The following is a 20,912-nucleotide window of genomic DNA, read 5'->3' as shown; positions in this document are numbered from 1 at the left end:
TTATGTTCAAATGATTGAAATAGGTGCTGTGGGTAATAAAGAGATGAATAAGCCATGATCCCTACCTCAAGGAAATTAGAATCTCAAGAGATATGAAATATAGTTAATTATAAATGTAACACATGTTCTCAGGCAACTATCTAAAATGATGGCAGGCTACTATGTCCCCTCAGGGCTCTAAAGTCACCTTGGGTAGTTAGGATGGTCTTGTTTCTTATATTTATCATTCATGCACCCCAACACATATGTCTTCCCACTGTCCTTTTCTCTCCTTTGAAGAGTGCTCAAGAAGTTCCACTTAGGCATGGTATAACATCTTTGTAGAATTGTAAAGATATTGATAGGAGATGTATCCCCACCTGATTAAGGTACCATAGTATCCTGTTTTATGATCTATTTTCTGTGGGGTGAGGTAATTTGATTGATTTACCCAGTCATTCTCACCTTTTTACAAGCAGAAGGCTATAAGGTGATAAATATAACAAGATAAATAAATCACATGCTATAGGAGTTTGAAGAAAGGAGAGATCACTTGGGATTGGAAAAATGAGGGAAAGCTTCAAGGAAGAGTTGGCATTCAAGTTGTCATTTTAGTAGATATATGGTACATGCAGAGGGTGTGAATTTGTTTATTTTACTCCTTTTTTCTGCTTCCCCAGAACATGCCATCACAGTTTCAAATTATCACAGTTTTCATTTATCAAGAAATTCCATTTGGAGGAAGTGATATGGCTAAAATATAGGAAAATAAAGAACAAATTTAGGAAAAACAGTGAATAGTCTGATTTGACTAAGTAATAGGGTGCATGTATGGAGCAAGATCATAAAGTGTGTGAAAAAGCATAGTGTGAAATAAAGCTGCAAAAGTAGATTGCTATTAGATCATGGAGAGTCTTGAATACCATGCTAAGAAGTAGGGGCACAATTTAGTAGACCATGAGGAGATACTAAAGGTGTTGAAGCACCCATGATTGCAACTATACATTCACAAAATTAATACTGCAAAACTATGTGGATTAGAAAATGGAAAGATTATACTCAAAGAAATTCAACAAAGGGTTAATGAGATCTAGGAAAGAAAGAATAAAGGTTTGAAATAAGGTAGTCACAGTGGAAATAGAAAGGAAGACAAATGCATGAGAGATATTAGTAAGGCATAATTGACAGGACTTGGCAACTAAACTGAATTTGTTAGGGAAAGGAAAAAGAAAGGAAACACACACACATACACATGTATGTGTGTATGTATGTATGTGTGTATATATATGTATATGTACATATGTATGTATGTGTAGATAGATAGATAGACACACAGACAGACAGATAGATAGATAGATAGATAGATAGATAGATAGATAGATAGATAGATAGATAGATAGATAGATAGATAGAGCTTATTGTATACTGGGCACTGTGCTAAGTGATTTTACAGATGTTTCACTTGATCCTCACAAGAACCCTACAAGGTAGGTGTTATAGGTATCTCCATTTTACAATTGAACAGAGTAAGGCAACCAGAGGTTGAGTGATCTTGTAAGTGTCTGAGGATGGATTTGAACAGAAGTCTTCTCACTCTAAGGCCAGTACTCTATCCACTGAACCACAAACTGCCTCTAAGGAAGGTGGCCTCGAAAACTGTAAGATAACACTAAACTTTTATGCCTGTGTGATGTAATGTCATTGACAAAAAATAGGGAAGACTAGATATATAAAAGAATACATCTATTGATATTTTAGAAAGAGTTAAATTATTATGATACAATATCTGTATGGTTCAAAAAACCCTAAAATATCTTCTAATAATAGTAATAATAATTCCATTATTATTATTAGAACCCAATTTTCTAAAATCTGTAGTTATATATAAACCTATCTGTATGCATAGAACTAAAAGATAGTAAAATTCCTTTCAAGCACTATTCTGTTTGCTGCTGTAAATTTAGTATGAAGTAAAGCAATTTACAGGAGGTTCCATTACTTTAAAAGTAGACCAAAATAGTGATGATGGAAGTAGATTACCAAATAACAACTCAAAAATATTTTGAAAGGGGGTTAAAAAAAACCCCACAAAACAACCACCATCAAAAACAGTTGAGACGGTGTTTTAGTAGTCATTAAACATTTTCACAGAAACTCAAGATTCAGCAACAGTAACTCAACCAGCCTGATTTTGAAATCTCTTACCCCAGTTTAACGCCCCCTCCAGAACAAGCTTCTATGCTTGCTACCTAATTGATTAATGGTAAGGTGGTTCTAAGGAAGCAGCTGCTCTCTTCATGTTGGCCAGCAGATAAAAGCAAGGAGAATCAGAGTCTGGTCTGATGTGTATAAGGATGGCCAACTTTTCTTTTGTGGCCAAGTTCACTTACTTACACTGAGAAAAATGTAATGATCTAAGTGAAACATTTTATAGGCTAAAAAAGTGTGACTTTGGAAATGCATTATTAAAAAGTATTTTAGCCAGTGTTGCTCAGGTTTATGTATGTTTCTTGCATAACAAGACTGACAGACCTGTATAAAGTCTTAGAAGAGGGCAGGATATGGGTGTGAAGTATCTCTGTTAAAGATCCATATGGTTCTTTTCTCCTCTAGTTATCTCAATGGAGGAAGAAGAGAAAGGGAGAGAAGATGAATATTCATTTGAAAATAAATTTAATAAAAACAAAGCATTTTTAAAAAATCTAACTTTTGTAAATCTTTGGTAACATATTCTGAGTAACTTTTTATTAGTTTTTTTCTGGGGGGAAATAGTATTTTATTTTTTTCCAATTACATATAAAGATAATTTTCAACATTCATTTTTAAAAAGATTTTTGGTTCCAAGTTTTTCTCTCTTCCTCCTTTCCCTACCCCATTCCCAAGACAACAAGCAATCTGATATAGAGTTTACATGTATAATCATGGAAACATTTCCTCATTAGTCATACTATGAAAGAAGAAACAGAAAAAAAAAAGAAAAGCCACAAAGAAACAAAAAAAAGTGAAGACAAAGTGCTTCTATACGCATTCAGACTCTATAGTTCTTTGGTTGTGGATAGCATTTTCCATCATGAGTTTTTTGGAATTGTCTTGGATCATTGTATTGCTGAGAAGAGCTAAGTTAATCATAGTAGATCACTGCAGTGTTGCCATCATTGTGAACAATGTTCTCCTGGTTCTGCTCATTTCACTCAGCATCAATTCATGTAAGTCTTTCCAAGTGTTTTTCTAAAACCCACCTGTTCATCATTTCTTATACCACAATAGTATTCCATTACATTCATATACCACAACTCGTTCAGCCATTCCCCAATACATGGGCATTCCCTTAATTTCCAATGCTTTGCTACCACAAAAAGAGCTGCTATAAACATTTTTGTACATGTACGTCCTTTCCCCTTTTTAATGATCTCCTTGGGATACAGACCTAAGTGGTATTGCTGGGTCAAATGGTAAGTACAGTTTGATTGCCCTTTTGGCATAGTTCCAAAGTGTTCTCCAGAATGGTTGGATCAGTTCACAACTCCATCAACAATTCATTAGTGTCCCAATTTTCCCACATCTCCAACATTTATCCTTTCATTTTTCTGTCATATTAGCCAATCTGATAGGTTTGAGGTGGTACCACAGTGTTGTTTTAATTTGCATTTCTCTAATCAATAGTTATTTAGAGCATTTTTATATGACTATAGATGGCTTTAATTTCTTCATCTGAAAACTGCCTGTTCATATCCTTTGACCATTTATCAATTGGAGAATGACTTGTGTTCTTATAAATTTGACTCAGATCTCTCTATGTTTGAGAAATGATGTCTTCATCAGAAACACTGGCTGTAAAAATTGTTTCCCAGCTTCTTGCTTTCCTTCTAATCTTGGCTGAATTTGGTTATGTTTGTGCAAAACATTTTAATTTAATGTAATCAAAATTATCCATTTTTCATTTCATAATGTTTTCTATCTCTTCTTTGGTCATAAATTTTTCCCTTCTCCATAGATCTGACCAGTAAATGATTCCTTGCTCTCCTAATTTGCTTATGGTATCACCCTTTATGTCTAAATAATGTACCCATTTTCATCTTATCTTGGTATATAGTATGAGATGCTGCTCTATGTCTAGTTTTTGCCATACTGTTTTCCAGTTTTCCCAGTAGTTTTTGTCAAATAATGAGTTTTTATCCCAGAAGCTGGAGTCTTTGGGTTTATCAAATAGTAGATTACTATAGTCATTTACTGCTGTGTCTTGTGTACTTAATCTATTCCAATGATCCACCACTCTGTTTCTTAGCCAGTACCAAACAGTTTTGATGATTGCTGCTTTATAATACAGTTTTATATCTGGTATGGCTAGGCCACTTCCCTTTGAATTTTTTTTTCATTAATTTCCTTGATATTCTTGATCTGTTCTTCCAGATAAATTTTGTCGCTATTTGTTCTAGCTCTGTAAAATATTTTTGGTGGTTTGATTGGTATGGCACTGAATAAGTAAATTAATTTAGTTGGAATTGTCCTTTTTATTATATTAGCTTGGCCTACCCACAAACAATTGATATTTTCCCAATTGTTTAGATCTGAATTTATTTGTGTGAAAAGTGTTTTATAATTGTGTTCATATAGTTACTTGGTTTCTCTCTTTGGACTCCCAAATATTTTATATTGTCTAGAGTTATTTTAAATGGAATTTAAATTTCTAATCTTTTGTTGCTGAGCTTTGTTGGTAATATATAGAAATGCTGATGATTTATGTGGCTTTACCTTTATATCCTGTGACTTTGCTAAAGTTGTTAATTATTTCAAGAAATATTTTAATTGATCATCTAGGATTCTCTAAGTATACCATCGTATCATCTGCAAAGAGTGATAGTTTTGTCTCCTCATTGCCTATTCTAATTCTTTTCATTTTTTTCTTCTCTTGTTTCTAAAGCTAACATTTCTAGTACAATACTGAATGACAGTGGTGATAATGTACATCCTTATTTCACCTCGATCAAGGTTTCTTGCTTGTCCCTATTACATATAATGCTTTCCTTTGGTTTCAGATAGATACTACTTATCATTTTAAGGAAAGCTTCATTTATTCCTATGGTCTGTAGTGTTTTTAATAGTAATGGATGCTCTATTTTGTCAAAAACCTTTCTTTTTTGCATCAATTGAGATAATCACATTTCCTGTTGGTATTGTTATGATATGTTCAATTATGTTAATAATTTTCTTAATAGTGAACCAGCCTTGCATTCCTGGTATAAATCTACCTGGTCATAGTGTATTATTCTGGTGATAAATTACTATGATCTCTTTCCTAATATTTTATTTAAAAATTTTGCATCAAAATTCATTAGAGAATTGGTTTATAAATTTCTTTGTCTTGTCTCTTTCTGGTTTAATTATGAGCACTATATTTATGTCATAAAAAGAATTTGGTAGGACTCCTTCACCTATTTTTTTGCAAATAGTTTATATAGTATTGGCATTAATTGTTCTTTAAACATTTGGTAGAATTCACTTATAAATCCATATAACCCTGGAGATTTTTCCATAGGGAATTCGTTCATAGCTTCTTCAATTTCTTTTTTTTACAATGAGGTTATTTAAGTATTTTATTTCCTCTTCTGTTAAGCTGGGGAATTTATATTTTTTGTAAATATTCATCCATTTCCCTTACACTGTCACATTTATTGCCATATAATTGGGCAATTGTTGCTTTAATTTCCTCTTTCATTGGTGGTAAAATCACCCTTTTCATTTTTAGTACTGATAATTTGGTTTTCTTCTTTTTTTAAGTCAAATTAACCAATGCTTTTTCTATTTCACTGTTTTTTTTTTCATAAAACCAGCTTAGTTTTATTTATTAGTTCAATAGTTTTCTTACTTTCAGTTTTATTAATCTCTCCTTTGAGTTTCTGAATTTCTCATTTGGTACTTAGTTGGGAATTTTTAATTTGTTCTTTTTTCTAGCTTTTTAAATTGCATGTTCAATTCATTGATATTCTCTTTCTCTATTTTATTCATGTAGGCTTTTAGAAATATACAATTTCCCCTAAGTACTGCTTTGGCTTCATCCCATAAATTTTGTTATGGTGTCTCATTATTGTCATTCTCTTTGTCTCTGCTTCCTTCTTATGACAGAGTTCATCTCATTTACATTCAGAGTTATGATTACTAACTGTGTATTTCCATCCATCCTATTTCCCTCATTGATACTTCTCTCTCTCTCTTCTTTCATCCTGTCCCTCCTCACCAGAGTTTTGCTTTTGACCACTACCTCCCTCGATTTGCCCAACCTCACCCCTTTTTCCCCTTCCCCTCTTACTTCTTTATATGGTAAGATAAATTTCTTTATGCAACTGAGTATGTATGTTATTCTCTCTTTGAGCCAAATCCAATGAGAGTAAGGTTCAAACAATGATCACCCCCTCCCATCTTTCCTTCTACTGTAACAATTTTTTCATGCCTCTTCATGTGATATTATTTACCCCATTCTGTCTCACCCTTTCCTCTTCTCCCAGTGCAATCCTTTTCTTCACCTCTTAGTTTTTTTTTTGATCATCACATCAAAGTTAACTTATTCCCACACCCTCTAAATATACTTCTCCTAACTGCCCTAATAGAGATTTAGTTCTTAAGAGTTACAAAAATCATTTTCCCATGTAGGGATGTAAACAGTTAAACCTTATTGAATGCCATGTTTGTTTGCTTTTCTTTCCTGCTTACCTTTTTATGCTTCTCTTGAGTCTTATATTTGAAGATCCAATTTTCTGTTAAGCTCTAGTCTTTTCATCAGGAAGTTTTTAAAGAGCCCTGTTTCATTGAATATACATTTTTTCCCCTGAAAGATTATGTTCAAATACGCTGGGTAGTTGATTTTTTATTGTAATTCAATCTCCTTTGCATTCCAGAATATCATATTCCAATCCCTCCAATTCTTTAATGTAGAAGCTACTAAGTCCTGTGCAATCCTAACTATGGCTCCTTGATATTTGATTTTTTTTTTTCTGGCTGCTTGCAATATTTTCTCCTTATCCTGACAGTTCTGGAATTTGGCTATAATATTCCATGGAGTTTTCATTTCGGGATCTCTTTCAGGAAGGGATCAATGGATTCTTTCAATGACTATTTTACTTTCTGGTTCTAGGATATCAGGTCAGTTTTCTAGATAATTTCTTGCAAGATGCTGTCTAGGCTCTTTTTTTTAATCATGGCTTTCAAGTAGTTGGATAATTCTTTAATTGTGTCTTATAGATCTATTTTCTAGGTAAGTTGTTTTTTTCTAATTAGCTATTTCACGTTTTCTTCTTTTTTCATTCTTTTGATTTTATTTGACTAATTCTTAATATCTCAGTGTCATTAGCTTCTACTTGCCCAATTCTAATTTTAAGCAATTATTTTCTTTAGTTAGTTTTTGTGCCTCCTTTTCCATTTGACCAATTCTACTTTTGAAAAAGTTGTTTTCTTTAGTTGATTTTTGTTCTCACTGTTTACTCTTTTTTTTAAAATAATTATCATGCATAACTCTCCTTTCTTTTCTTGATTTTTTTCTACCACTCTTACTTGATTTTTAAAATCATTTTTAAAATCACTGGCTTTCTGCACCTGTACCTCTGGGGTTGGCTGCTTGCCCACTGTATTAGGGTGGCATGGACTTTCTGAGTCTGTTGTGCCTTGGGTTCTGGGTCTGGCAATTTGCCCACTGTGCTGGGGCTGGAGGCCTCACAGCTGGTCTGCTGAACCACTCTTGCTGAGCCTTGGCCAAGAGGCCTTGGTTGCTGATCTGTGCTGTGTCTAAGAGCCTCCTGCTGGCTTGCCTGGATATTGCCTGCACTGGGCTATGCTCCCTTTTTACCTAGGTGAGACAGACCTTTGCTGAAGTCCTTCTATGTTATCTTGGGCTGAAAAATTGTTTTACTCCATCTTTGTGGATTTTGTCACTTCAGAATTCTTTCAGAGGCTTGATTTAATATTGTTTCTGAGGGAAACTAGAGAGAGTTCAGGCAACTCCCTGGTTTCTCGCTACCATGTTGGCAACTTCTTAGTCCTTCTAGTATTACTCTATCAGATCACTAGACACCAGAAGTCAGAAGTTGTGGGACTCTCAAGAGGGTGAAAAGGATTAACTGATGGAAGAGAGGAAATCTAGATGCAAAATAGCGTGCTTCATTTTTGGTCATTGTATTTTTATCACCAAGGACAGTGCCTCATGCATAATAGGTACTTAATGTATACTTGTTGATTGATTGCTTAAATGGCCAGGTTAATAAAGTATTTGCAATGAATTTTGTGAAATCCTCAAAATAGTGTCTCCATCTTCATGATCTATTTGGAACAAGGGAAATGGTACTACTGAAACAAAGTATAGAATTTTAGAGTTGAAAGGTGGCTTGAAGAGTGACTAGTCCAACCTCCTTACTTTACAGATGAGGAAACTGAAACCCATTAAAGATAAACATTTGGTCCAGGGTCATAGGAAGAGTTATGACCAGTTTGGACTAGACCTTAAACTTCTTAACTCCCAATCTAATTATGTTTCAAATATACTACAATGTTGTCTGTGTATAAAAGAGTCAACTCAGAAAGAATAATTTGTTGTTGAAGCAGTCATTGTTTCTGCCAAGTGCTCCCAAGATAGCTTATTCAAGAAAATATTTCTTAATAGTTCCTTGTAGTCCCTGCATCTAGACTTTAATTGAGAATTTGGGAAGCTTGAGCTGTCCTGTCTTAATGAGCAACTGAAAAGCTTGAAGGAAGAAATTGATTCTTGTTATCTTGAACCTTCTTCTTCATCATCTTCTCATCCTTCTTTTTATTTTTCCCCTTTTCCTCCTCCTCTTTCTCCTCCTTCTCCTTCTTTTCTCCAACACATTCAGAAATTATTTGTCTACTGTACCCATGCCTCCAGTCACACAAGGATATCCTCTCTGCTTGTTGGTGGTCTGTCTCTCATGCCCTTCTTCAATATTATTTATTGTGAGCAGCATCAGACTCTTTTAAAAATGATTTTCAGAAGCTGATAGGAAATGTATCAACAAACCTCCTCTCCTGTAGTCTTGCCCTGAAACTTGGATTTTCTTTGCTTTTCTTCATGTCAATGGAATCTTTGGAATACTTATAGACTGATGTCTATCAAAAGATTGGAAGAAAAGCACAGAACAAAAACAATTTCTCTCTCTCTCCCTCTCTCTCTCTCTCTCTCTCTCTCTCTCTCTCTCTCTCTCTCTCTCTCAGGAATTGTACAAGATTTTCACAAATTGAGAAAGCAGGAATGTGTTGTTGCCTGCCTTGATGGAGTGAATAGTCACATCAGTGAAATCACTGATTTTGATTACTTGATTACACTGTAATTACCTTGGAAGTTAATTATTGGCTCAAGGCCAATAAAGATGAAATTTAAGACTACAGTTTCTTTCCATGAATTTGTGAAAGAAAGAAGGTTGATTCCTTTCTCTTTTCTGACTACCATTTGTCTTGTTTCTCCTGTATTTGTGTGAATTAGATAAATGGACATCAATATTTGGCACATCTCCTATTCAAAATATGCCTTAAAAGGAGCTTTTTTGAAAGGTTGTAAGATACTTCTTCATCTCTACCTCTTTTATCTCCCTTCTCCAACCACACATCAATAGGCAAATGATATGTCAAATATATTTTATATTCCTAAAATGATGATGTGTTCTGTAATGTAACACCAACATAAAATTTTTTAAAGTATTTGTAACTAAAATACCCAGATCATTTGTTATGATTTTTCACTTCTCACCTAGATGTTTAATGTAATAACATACTTGCCTTACTGTAAAGGATCCAATTTAATCTAGAAATTGTCCAAATCCTCTATAAGAAAGTAGAGGACCATTGATTTTCATATATTTGGTCAAGTTACATTGAGAAAAGCATATATTTGAAGATACCCCATTCCTCCAAATGGGTTATTATAATACTTTCAAATTATTATACTGCTTTATTAAATGAACATTTTGTTAAGTACTGTACAAAAGACTCATTATATAGCAATATCACCATGGTCATGAGGTTATAAATATAAAGCTAGAAACACCCTTAGGAGACTTCTAGTCCAACACCTTCATTTGATAGCCAAAACAAAAAAGAAAAAGCTGAAGCTTACAGAGGTGGGTGACTTGCTTAAGTTTATATTGCTAGAATAAAGCAAAACTGACAGTAGTTTCCTTACAAATCACAATTTCACCACTTTTTCATGAGGTAGCTTTATGTGAAGTCTTTGTTTTCTTAGATTAAAATAACTGCATCTTTAAATTCTTCATTATCATTTCTGATTCTTCCCATGGTGATGAAAGAGGAATAACATATTTTGTCTGGATTTTTTCCTTGAAAACCTAAAACATGGTTCTTTCAGATGTGTATGATCATTTAGCAGTCAATTTGTATTACTGCATTATTTATCTCAGTGATTATGAGGGATTATAAAGGAGACTAAGAATAAATTGATCATGCTGTGACCAATTTGGCCCTAAGCTATAATTTATTTCTTATCTGTGGCTATCCATGCACAAAATAAAATGAGGATTTGCTTATTATTTTTCTAATCAATATTTTGGTAACTACCTGTCCAGCAGGAAGAAAGTTAGTTAGCTAGTCTAGAAATCCATCTTATGGTGAAATAGTCAGGAAAATGAGACCAAGATATCTCACTAAATACCTCCCTTATCTACTTCATTTTCTATGCATAGATAGTTTTAAAAGTGAAGTATCATATTTGAAACTTTCAGTAGCAAAATATCAATTATTGTTATCTGTGGAGACCACATAATCATCTTGAAAAACAAATTTTAGTGACACAGAATAGTTCTGGTGCCAGCTTGTAAAGATTTTCATTTCCTTATGATGAAAGTTATGAGTGAAAATGGAATCTTTCTATTCCAACTTAGATGTGTGTATCATTAGCCCTCTTATGTTACTTGTAAAGAGGATAGTGTTCAAAGAATCCAATTATGGACTGGGGAAAAAAGACGCTTCTTCAGCAAATTTATCAATAGAGTCATAATCCAGGATCTGTGGATTTTAAAAACTCGTTGAACCAACTTTCTTTCTTAAATAAGATACTTAACCTCCTATATGTATGATTCTAGATGAACAAAATGGGATTAGAATAGCAATATCAAATCTATCTTCATGACAACTAAAAAAAAAATCTTTGTACTAATAATGAGTAAGATACACAGGAAACTTGAAGTCTTTGCTGGGTATGGGAATGGTAATTTTCTGAGCTTATTAGAGTCTGCAGTGTCTAAATAGTTTTTAGAAAAGCTAAACTGATTACATTTATAGATAACCAAAGGGAGACATTACAAATAGACAGGAAAAGATAACTTTATTTTGTTAAATGAAGCAGAATGATCATTTTAGGGACATCATTTTTGTTAATGTGTTCTGCTTGATTGTTTCTAGACAATGAAAATGAAAGCTAATATTTCTATAATGCTTTAAGGGTCACAAAGCATTTTACATAGGAAGGCCATTTAAAATGATGTTTTACCTGGCAATTTTTGGAGAGGACATGCTCCTATTTTAAACAAATCACTTTAGAATCAATGTTATATTTAAGAAACACAAGGGAAAATATATATGACTTGGAGATTGTGCCATTATTACATTTTTTTAAAAAAGAAAACATTTAGACTTGTTTTAAATAACTAAGCCAAACAGTGTGAATAAAATAATTGGAGATAAAATCTGATTCTTTATTGATGTCTAATTATAGCTCGCAGTCAGGAGCTGATTATTATCAGACATTCAACTATAGTGATACCTAGAGATTCAGCTTAATTAGAAGTGGGTGAAAGGGAACTTTCTGAGAGATTGAAAAACAATGGACAAGTAGCAAAACCTGTGGGCTAAGCATTGTTCTTTGGCCATGAGGAAATCACCATTGACTCATTGACACTGTGCTCAAAGTCTGGAAGGGGTTCATTTAGGGACCTTAATGTTAACTGAAAATCCCAAACAACTTTTTTTCCTATGAATTCTATAATCAAAAGTGCATTCTCCAGTTGAGCATTTAGGAAGTAGCCCACAGAACTTGCAGTCTTTAGATAGCACCCCTCAGTGGGTTACATTGTTTAAGTACATCAATGAAAACATTCTATAAGATTCAGAAATATCAACAAATGTCAAATTTTCTTGTACTATCTAAGAAAATATACAATGAAAGAGGTCTATATTAGTGCTACTGAATTGTATTTTAATGACAGATTTAATGGCATCTCAGGTGTTTAGCATATGAAGGCAGATCACAGGGATAGCTAGATTGGTTTTGATCCTCTTTTATCTTATCTACCTTTTGTTGCTGTTTAGTCAATTTTCAGTTCTGTCCAATTCTTTGTGACCCCATTTGGGGTTTTCTTGGCAAAGACATTGGATGGGTTTGCCATTTCCTTTTCTTAGGTGGTACACACTAAGAAAACTGAGACAAACAGGCTTAAGTGACTTGCCTAGAGTCACACGGTAGTAAGTGTCTGACAGTAAGTGTCTGATGTTGGATTTGAACTCAGGAAGATGGGTTTTTCTGACTCCAAGGTGGACAGTCTATTCATTATGCCATCTAGCTACCCTACCTACCTACCCACTTAACTAGTTATCTGTCCGTCTATTCAGTTATTTCTTCATTCATTTGTTCATTATTTATTCAGTGAGATCTTTATTCATTTATTTGTTCATTTACTCATTTATCCATCCATCCATCCATTCTTTTGCTTCTTCTTTCAGTTCTTTATTTATCGATTTATCTCTTTATGTATTGTTTTCACTTATTTCATTTTCTACTAGATCTGGGAAGAGGTTTTTGTAGCATTGCTCTAGAATGGAAGTGTTTGATTTTCATATTTCCCCTCTTTCTAATAATGTTCATGTTTCTACTTTGTCCCTGAATCTTTCTAGAAGAAGTACTTACAGTGAGAGTTGATTCAGAGAATGACAGCCTAGTTTTAGATTTGGTTCCTAGCTTCTGAAGGATCTTACTGGGACATTCTTACCCTAACCAGTTTAATGGCATAGTTTAATGACTGCAGGGGCTCATATTACTTTCCCCAAATAGATCACCATATGTTCACTGCAGTCAAATCAACAAAATTCAAATTTCAAATGAAACAAGCTGATGGTAAACAACTACTAGTTTTAAGAGTGCTGTACTTATTAAGGCTATTTGGTAACTACCATGCCTGGATCATTGCCCTACTACTACTACAGTATAGTGTTTACAAATGACATATGTTTGTAAATACATAAATTTAATTTTAAACAGTAGGTCTTCAAGAACTCATATCTTATGTATTACAGCATAATTCACAATGTAACTTTGATACAAAATTGAGCTGATTTTAATCATTTAAAATCCACCCAAGATTTTAGAGTTAATGAAAGTGAATAGAAGCAATTCCATAATATTTATTTTCTTGTTGTGAGCATCAATTATATGGTATTAAATATTTATAGGATACAAGACTGTTAAAGTCAAAAGATTAGTTGAAATTTCTCACTACTTTAGATTTGAATCCAGCATTTTGACTATCATAAATGTCAATGCAATATCACAAAGCATTTTAATATGTTGCTAAAATGTATTTAACACTTAACCTTATTTTATGATTTATTTTTCACTTATGAGGTAAGTAGGCTCTAGTTTCCATTTCATTGTGGTCTAGGCACTACACTATTCATGCCAGGCATTTAAAAGTGAGATGGAAATTATAATTAAAAAATGAAATGACAAGGCACTGTAACACTTACATCCTCAGAAATGGCACCTCTTTATATACTTTGGACTCAGTCAGGAAAATAACTAAAGCTTTGAGGAGAACTATGAACCTAGGAATTATTAGGAGCACCAGAAAGCCATGCAGCCCTGTATCCTAAGACACATAGGACACACACACACACACACACACACACACACACACACACACACATGCTGCACATGCACACATGCACACAAGTATGTGTATACTATAAACATATATGTACAGATATACACATATAAATCTTGTATCTCTATATATTTATATGTACATTTCTATATGTGTATATGTATGCATATATATAATCTTGTTAACCTCTTGATTTTATAATATACTTGATTCTAAATATACCCTTTCTCCTCCCTTCTCAGCAAACCATCCCATGTAACAGTGATTTAAAAAGGAAAATAAAACAGCTTAACTTGATAACTAAGACATTGACTATTTCTGATAACATATTCAATATTCCATACCCAAAGTACCCTACCACTGAGATGAAGGGAGGGAGATTTTCTCATCTCTTATCTGATGTCGAGCTTGGACCACTTGACTCTTGGCCACTTTCCTAACTGTCCTGGATGCTCAATTGCCTTTAGTCAATCACAATTAGTGTTATATTTAAAGCCATAGCTACAGGGAGTGTTGCTATGGCACTACATGAACAGAGCCATCTAAGATTTTGACTTTAAGCACAACACTTCCTGACAAGATTTAGGTAAGTCTTGGTCATGTACCAGGTACACACACACACACACACACACACACACACACACACACGCACACACACACTCACATTTGAAAAAAGACCAACAAAGTCTCTAATGAACATAGAACAGTTCCCTAAAGTTAGGATGAAACCTTAGCTACTTTAGAACAAGGTTTAAACTTCTGTCCCATTCAATTTAATTTATTCTAAGCTATTCATTAGCTTCTTCCATTATAATCCATTTGTACACAGTGAATTAAAAGACATAAATCAGAGAACATTTATTATTAGGTATAGTTTTATGTAAAACACAACCAGAAATTAGAAACAACTCAGATAAATAGAGAAATCATTTAGTAATGCTTAACAACTGCAGTCAAAGGGAAAGGGAAATGGTAGTTAAATCCTCATCCTTCTTTCAATAATCTCATGGAGTAACAACAGCCTACAGTTTCTGTCTGTTTCAACAACTCCCATTATTTTTTTTTTCGGTAAGGGTCAGCTATGGCTACTGGAACCTAGTCTGCGGTGCCCATACACTAGTTTGGATTCCCATCACAAAATACCTGGAGGGTATAATCCAATCTCTCTCTGTCTCAGTCTCTCTGTTTCTGTCTCCTGTCTCTGTGTCTGTATCTCTCTGACTCTATCTCTCTGACTGTCTCTGCTGTCTCTATCTCTCTTTCTCTCTCTGTTTCTGTGTCTGTCTCTGTCTCTGTCTCCCTCAATTTCCCCTTCACCTGAAATCAGGAAAGACTAGATATGAAAGAGCCAAAAACATGAGGAGTATGCTTTCTAGGTATCATGCTGGCAGAAGAAGCAAAAGTGCTTCTGACTTGTAGAAAAAGAAGTGCTCACCTGGAGGGCACTAAGCAACTTTTTTGTTCTTTTTCTGCAATGTACCCAAGTTATACCTTTGTAAGCAATCAAAAAATTATTCTTTACCATATGTTTACCAGAGTGGAATCACTAACAGAATGTCTGCACATGTTTCAGATCTCTCCAACACATGCTCATTATACATCATCCTGTCTTCTGGTAGCAGTCTTTTTAGCTTTTCCATGTAGGGAGGAGAAGGAGAAGGAGGAGGAGGAGGAGGAGAAAAAAAAGAGACAGACAGAGAGAAGTTGGTTGTTCAGCCATTTCAGGCCTGTCTGACTCTTTGCGAACCCATTTTGAGGTTTTCTTGGCAGAGATAATGGAGTGGTTTGCCATTTCCTTCTCTAGATAGTTTTTCAGATGAGAAACTGAGGCAAACTAGGTCAAGTGATTGACCAGGCAGCTAGTAAGTGTGTGAGGACAGATTTAAACTCAGGAAGATGAGTCTTCCTGACTTTGGGTCCAGTATACAATCTGCCAACTAGTTGCCATCTTCACAGTAGCAGTAGTAGTAGTAGTAGTAGTAGTAGTAGTAGTAGTAGTAGTAGTAATATAGAATGCACACATATGCATATGTGCCTATGCATGCATAAGTATATGTTCAGGAGAGTCAAGTTGTCAGTGGTTAGAGAGTCAAGACCTTGATGCAAGTCCCACCTTTGCAAAATAATGGCTATGTGACCCTGGGCAAGTCACTTTACTTCTTAGCTTTGAAATTAATTGGTAGAGGGAATTGCTTCATTTGGGAGTTTCATATACTTAGGAAATCATAGGTCCATTCCCTATGCTGTATGTATATGCATGTATGTGTGTGCATGTGTGTGTTTTATAAAGAAAAACAGCTTGATTGTTGTTTTTGTTTTATCTAGGTTGTGTAATTTCATGTGATTGATAATTTCTTAATCCTATCACTTTCACTAGTACAAATTTTTACAATATCATAATTTTGTGGAAATGCTTTAACCGATGTGATATTAAAAACAAAACAAAACACTGCACAGCACTGACATACATAGATTGTTTTTTATAGCTTATTTATGAGAAACACTGAACCAGAAAGAGTGGCCTTACTTAATTTATAGGCTTAGTACTATACAAATCAAATTACCAAGAGTATACTTTATAGTGCTAGACAAAATCATGACAAAATTCATTTGCTAAAAGAATAATCTTGACCATTAAAATTCGCACTTGAAATACTCTATTCCATATAGACATGGGATTTTCTGCGTGCTAACATACTTAAAATAGAGGTAGCTTGATATAGTGACAGACAGGCAGTTTTTGGAGTCAGAAAGACAAGTTTAAATCCCAAATCAGACATTAGTTTGTGTGATTCTGGGCAAGTCACTTAATTTCTATGTCCTTTAAACAAATTTTTAGTGTTTCTTTAGTAAGTCATAGACTGCTACCTTTGTGAAAGGAACATCTGCAGTGAAGAAATCAGAACACAGCTTTGAGATAAAACATAAAAAAGTGTTTTTTTAAAATTTAAAATAGTTTCTTCTATGAACTGATGCTAAGTGAAGTAAGCAGAACCAGGAGAACATTGTTCAGAGTAACAGCCACAATGTGCAATGACTAACTTTGATAGACTCATCTCTTCTTAGAAACGCAAGAATCCAACACAACTCCAAAGGATTCATGATGGAAAATGTTGCTCACATCCAGAAAAAGAACAAGGGAGTCTGAATGCAGATCAAAGCATATTATTTGTTCTTTCTCTTTTTTTGTGTGGTTTTTTTTTTTTTTGTTTCTTCATTCTCATGGTTTCTCCCATTGGTTCTAATTCTTCTTTACAACATGACTAATGTGAAAATAGATTCAATATGAATGCATATGTAGAACCTAAATCAAATTGCACACAGTCTTGGGGTGGGAGGAGGGGAGGAATGGGGAGAAAATTTGGAACTCATTGTCTTATGGAAGTGAATGTTGAAAACTAAAAATACATTTTTAGAAATGATGAACATTAATATATATGTACATATATATTCTTCTACAAGTATAACTGCTATATTTGAGTGAATCCAACATGTGAAATCATATATAATTAATGTCACATTCTTAATTTTTTAAATCACCTTAATTTTTTTTTTAAATTACTCTACTACTTCATTTAAAATGTTGATTTACCCACAAGCTTTCAGGAGCACGTCTCTTGTAGCAGCCAAGATAAATCTATTCTATACACATATTTTCACAAATATATTTGGAATTAATTCTAAGAATATTTTTGTATGCATTTTCATTCAAAGCTATATGCTGTAATGGTGTTATAGCACATAAAAGCCACTTTAGAAATGTCCCTTTAACTCACAATAGAAAGATAAATGTTCTTTTGTTTGAAGTTATGTCATTTTGTTAAAAGCAAACCACATATATGTGTATATTGAAAATCATACCATTTGGTAAGATATACCTTTTCATTTGTTTTAAAGAGTTTATTCTATTTTTTTCCTTTTAACTTTTTTTTTTTGGTGGAGGTGAGGCCTGATAGAATGTACTTGTAATCCCTCCTGCTGATGGGAGGATGAGAATGGTGGATCACTGAAGCTCAGTAGGCTAGTAGTAGTAGGCTAAATCTAATGGAATGTTCTAAGACTGTCACTATTATGTTGAACCCTGGGGAGGAGAGGCTTCTTAAATAAGGTTGAACTGGCCAAGGTGGAAAAAAATGGAGCAGGTCAAAATTCCATACCAATTACTATAGGTCTTTTCAGAGTGGCTTCTGTACTTCTAGCCTGGGCTAAGTAGGGAGATTCATTCTCAAATAATTCAATTAAACAATGAAAAAACAAGTAGAAAATAAAAGTATGGAAGAAGGCACATAGAGTGAAAGAAAGTAAAAGGAGTAATTCTTTTGTTTTCTATCTCTGTATGTGCCTTAGTATCTCAAAAATCATAAGATCTGAGAAAATAGAAGTGAACTAAATACCTACTGCTCCTACTTATAGACTACAAGCCCAGACGTTAATTTTTTTCCCTTCTCTAAAGACGGTAGGTGAAAAAGGGAAAAAAATGCAGAAAGGAAAAATAATGAGTGACCTCAACCCTGGAAAGCATTGCAATCAAAACTCCAGGCCGGTCAGAAGGCAGTTTTATTTTTTTGTTTATTTTTTCCCCAGGAAAGCTATGTACAAGCAGGAAATATATTGTACCTAAACCCAAAATTGAAAGGAAAAGAAAAGAAATTTCCTACTTCCTCAAAGCCTGGAGGTGGTGATAAGAATGGAGGTACTTGAATGACTAAAATTGTAAAATGCCTAGTTATCATACTGAGGATGTACCCTGCAAGCTGTTATGGCAAAAAAGTCTTTCATCCAGTGTGCAAGGGTACTGAGAACTAGCATCAGTTCTAGAATATTTTTGGTTATCCTTATTGGTCACCATTGAGTAAAGCACTTAGTTTTCCTAAAGCAAATGGCTAATGGCTTACCCATGTGGCTGGATTTCTGACTATCAACCTTGTTCCTCTGGGAAAAACAAAATAAAACAAAATCAGAAATTTGTCTTTGCCACCCCTACCAAGGCCTGTATTCTGAGGGTGAATATTCTAAGTATCTCACTGATACATACTTCAAGAAAAAGAGACTGAATAAACATAGGCACCAAGAAAGAGATTTTTGACATAGAAGAGGAGAAATATGAGATGAAAAAGCACTGCAAGATGATTTTTTTTAAGTTGACTCAGTAACTCCCCCAAATGAAGACATTTTCTCAGCACTGTAGCTAACTGAAATCAGTAGTCTCTCACTCCAGTGAATTTTATCCTCCAACAATATTGTTTTAAATAAAGGATTCATTAAAATATTGAGAATAACTTTCTAAAAATCAGAAAATAAAACCAAACATTCTGCAAAGGGAGGGATTTATAATGAGTAATTATCCGAAGTTAATTCAAGCTCAACTTCTAGACAAAATGTAAATTAGTTTTCATTTACTGCGTGAATTATTGGTACAACAAACACCTTAGAGAGGAAGTCAGGTGACCTGGGTCCTGCTTCTTTTTTTTTCTTTTTTCTTTTTTTTTTTTTTTAAGCAATTGGGGTTAAGTGACTTGCCCAGGGTCACACAGCTAGTAAGTGTCAAGTGTTTGGTCTGAGGCTGGATGTGAACTCAGGTCCTCCTGACTTCAGGGCCAGTGCTCTATCCGCTGCACCACCTAGCTGCCCCTTCTGCTTCTTTTTTATAGTACAGATCTGTATACATTTGCACAATGTATGTTCTCTGCCTGGCTTTCAGTTACCTAATCCATAAAACGAAGGTGATAAACAATATGACATCTGAAGTCTTTGACAACTCAAATATTCTAACTATTAGTGTTAGAAAAGCAACTTAGAAATGTGTTGGATGTAAGGGTTATGATTAAAAAATAAATTATGTCAATAATTTGTTGCATTTACATTGTACTTTTAACTTTTAAATGCTTTTATGTAGCTATTCATCTTCTCAAATTATTCATTCTGCCTCTAAGACAATTGAAAATGTGGATGAGAAAAGAGTCCTACCACAGCATTTCTATTTTTTCAGTTTTACACCTGATGGAGGACATTTCTCAGTAACCTTCACAGTTAGTTTGATTGAAAAAATCTGGAAGTATCTAAGCATTATGCTTTGATCATGGAAAGAATCCAATCAGTATTGAATGAGTGAATGAATGAATGAATGAATGAATGAATGAATGAATGAAAAGTAGATTCAACAGCAATGTAGCATTTTTTTTTCTGACTCACTGTACAGATCCAATCTTAGAATATGTTTCTCAGGTGGTGATGAGGCTATTAGAACTGGGATGGGATAACATGGAGAGAGAGAGAGAGAGAGAGAGAGAGAGAGAGAGAGAGAGAGAGAGAGATTCTCAGGATTTAAAAGAAACAACACAGCTTTTAATAATAATTAGCATGTATATAGCACTTAGTATGTGCCAAACACTGTCTTAAGCATTTTATAAATATATCTATCTGATGGGAGGAAAATGATGGAAGAATATTACAAGGGTAAAGTCACCTTCCTTTGAGATTCAAGAAAATGAAATCCAGGAATGAAAATTATTCATACTTCAGAACTGTAGTGGACTTGTGATTATTAGAGTGAACTCTCCCTCCATAAATGCAGATTGAAACCCCTCCATGCCTTCTCATCCTGTAGTGTTCTTGTCCAGGTTCTCCTGTCAATCTTGGGAAAAGGAGCTAGCTAACACACTAGAGAGCTTTCTCTTGATCTTTTAATATTATATACAGACTGATACAATACTCAAACTGTCCACTTGGCACCCCTTACCCTCACTACATGACTGATCCATTTCTTTTTATAAGTGATCAATTTTCATGATTCTGTATTTTATGATACTTTTTATATGCAAGTTATCATTAATAATTTGGTGCAGCTTGCTTATATCTGCCATGTATCTCTCACATGGCTCTTTGAATGGATTTGACATACATATATGTTAGCAAAATCCATAGAAGGATGAAAAACAAAATGGGGAAAACATTGTCTTGAAGGTCATAGGAGCACTGGTGAGTTAAATTATCCAAACACAAGTACAAGGGATATATTATCATAGATCTAGAACAAGAAGAAAA

The 20,912-nt window shown here is 34.1% G+C and overlaps 1 protein-coding gene across 1 annotated transcript in view; it reads left to right on the top strand.

Moving 5' to 3' along the window:
* TMEM47 (transmembrane protein 47) overlaps positions 1-20,912 on the top strand; it is a 43,073-nt gene that overhangs the window by 7,616 nt on the left and 14,545 nt on the right. The window lies entirely within an intron of this gene.

The sequence above is a fragment of the Vombatus ursinus genome, unplaced genomic scaffold, assembly GCF_900497805.2.
Source record: "Vombatus ursinus unplaced genomic scaffold, bare-nosed wombat genome assembly UNPS02014809.1, whole genome shotgun sequence".
NCBI lineage: Eukaryota > Metazoa > Chordata > Mammalia > Diprotodontia > Vombatidae > Vombatus > Vombatus ursinus.
The sequence above is the reverse complement of the archived record's forward strand: the minus strand, read 5'-3'. Positions and strand labels throughout refer to the sequence as shown.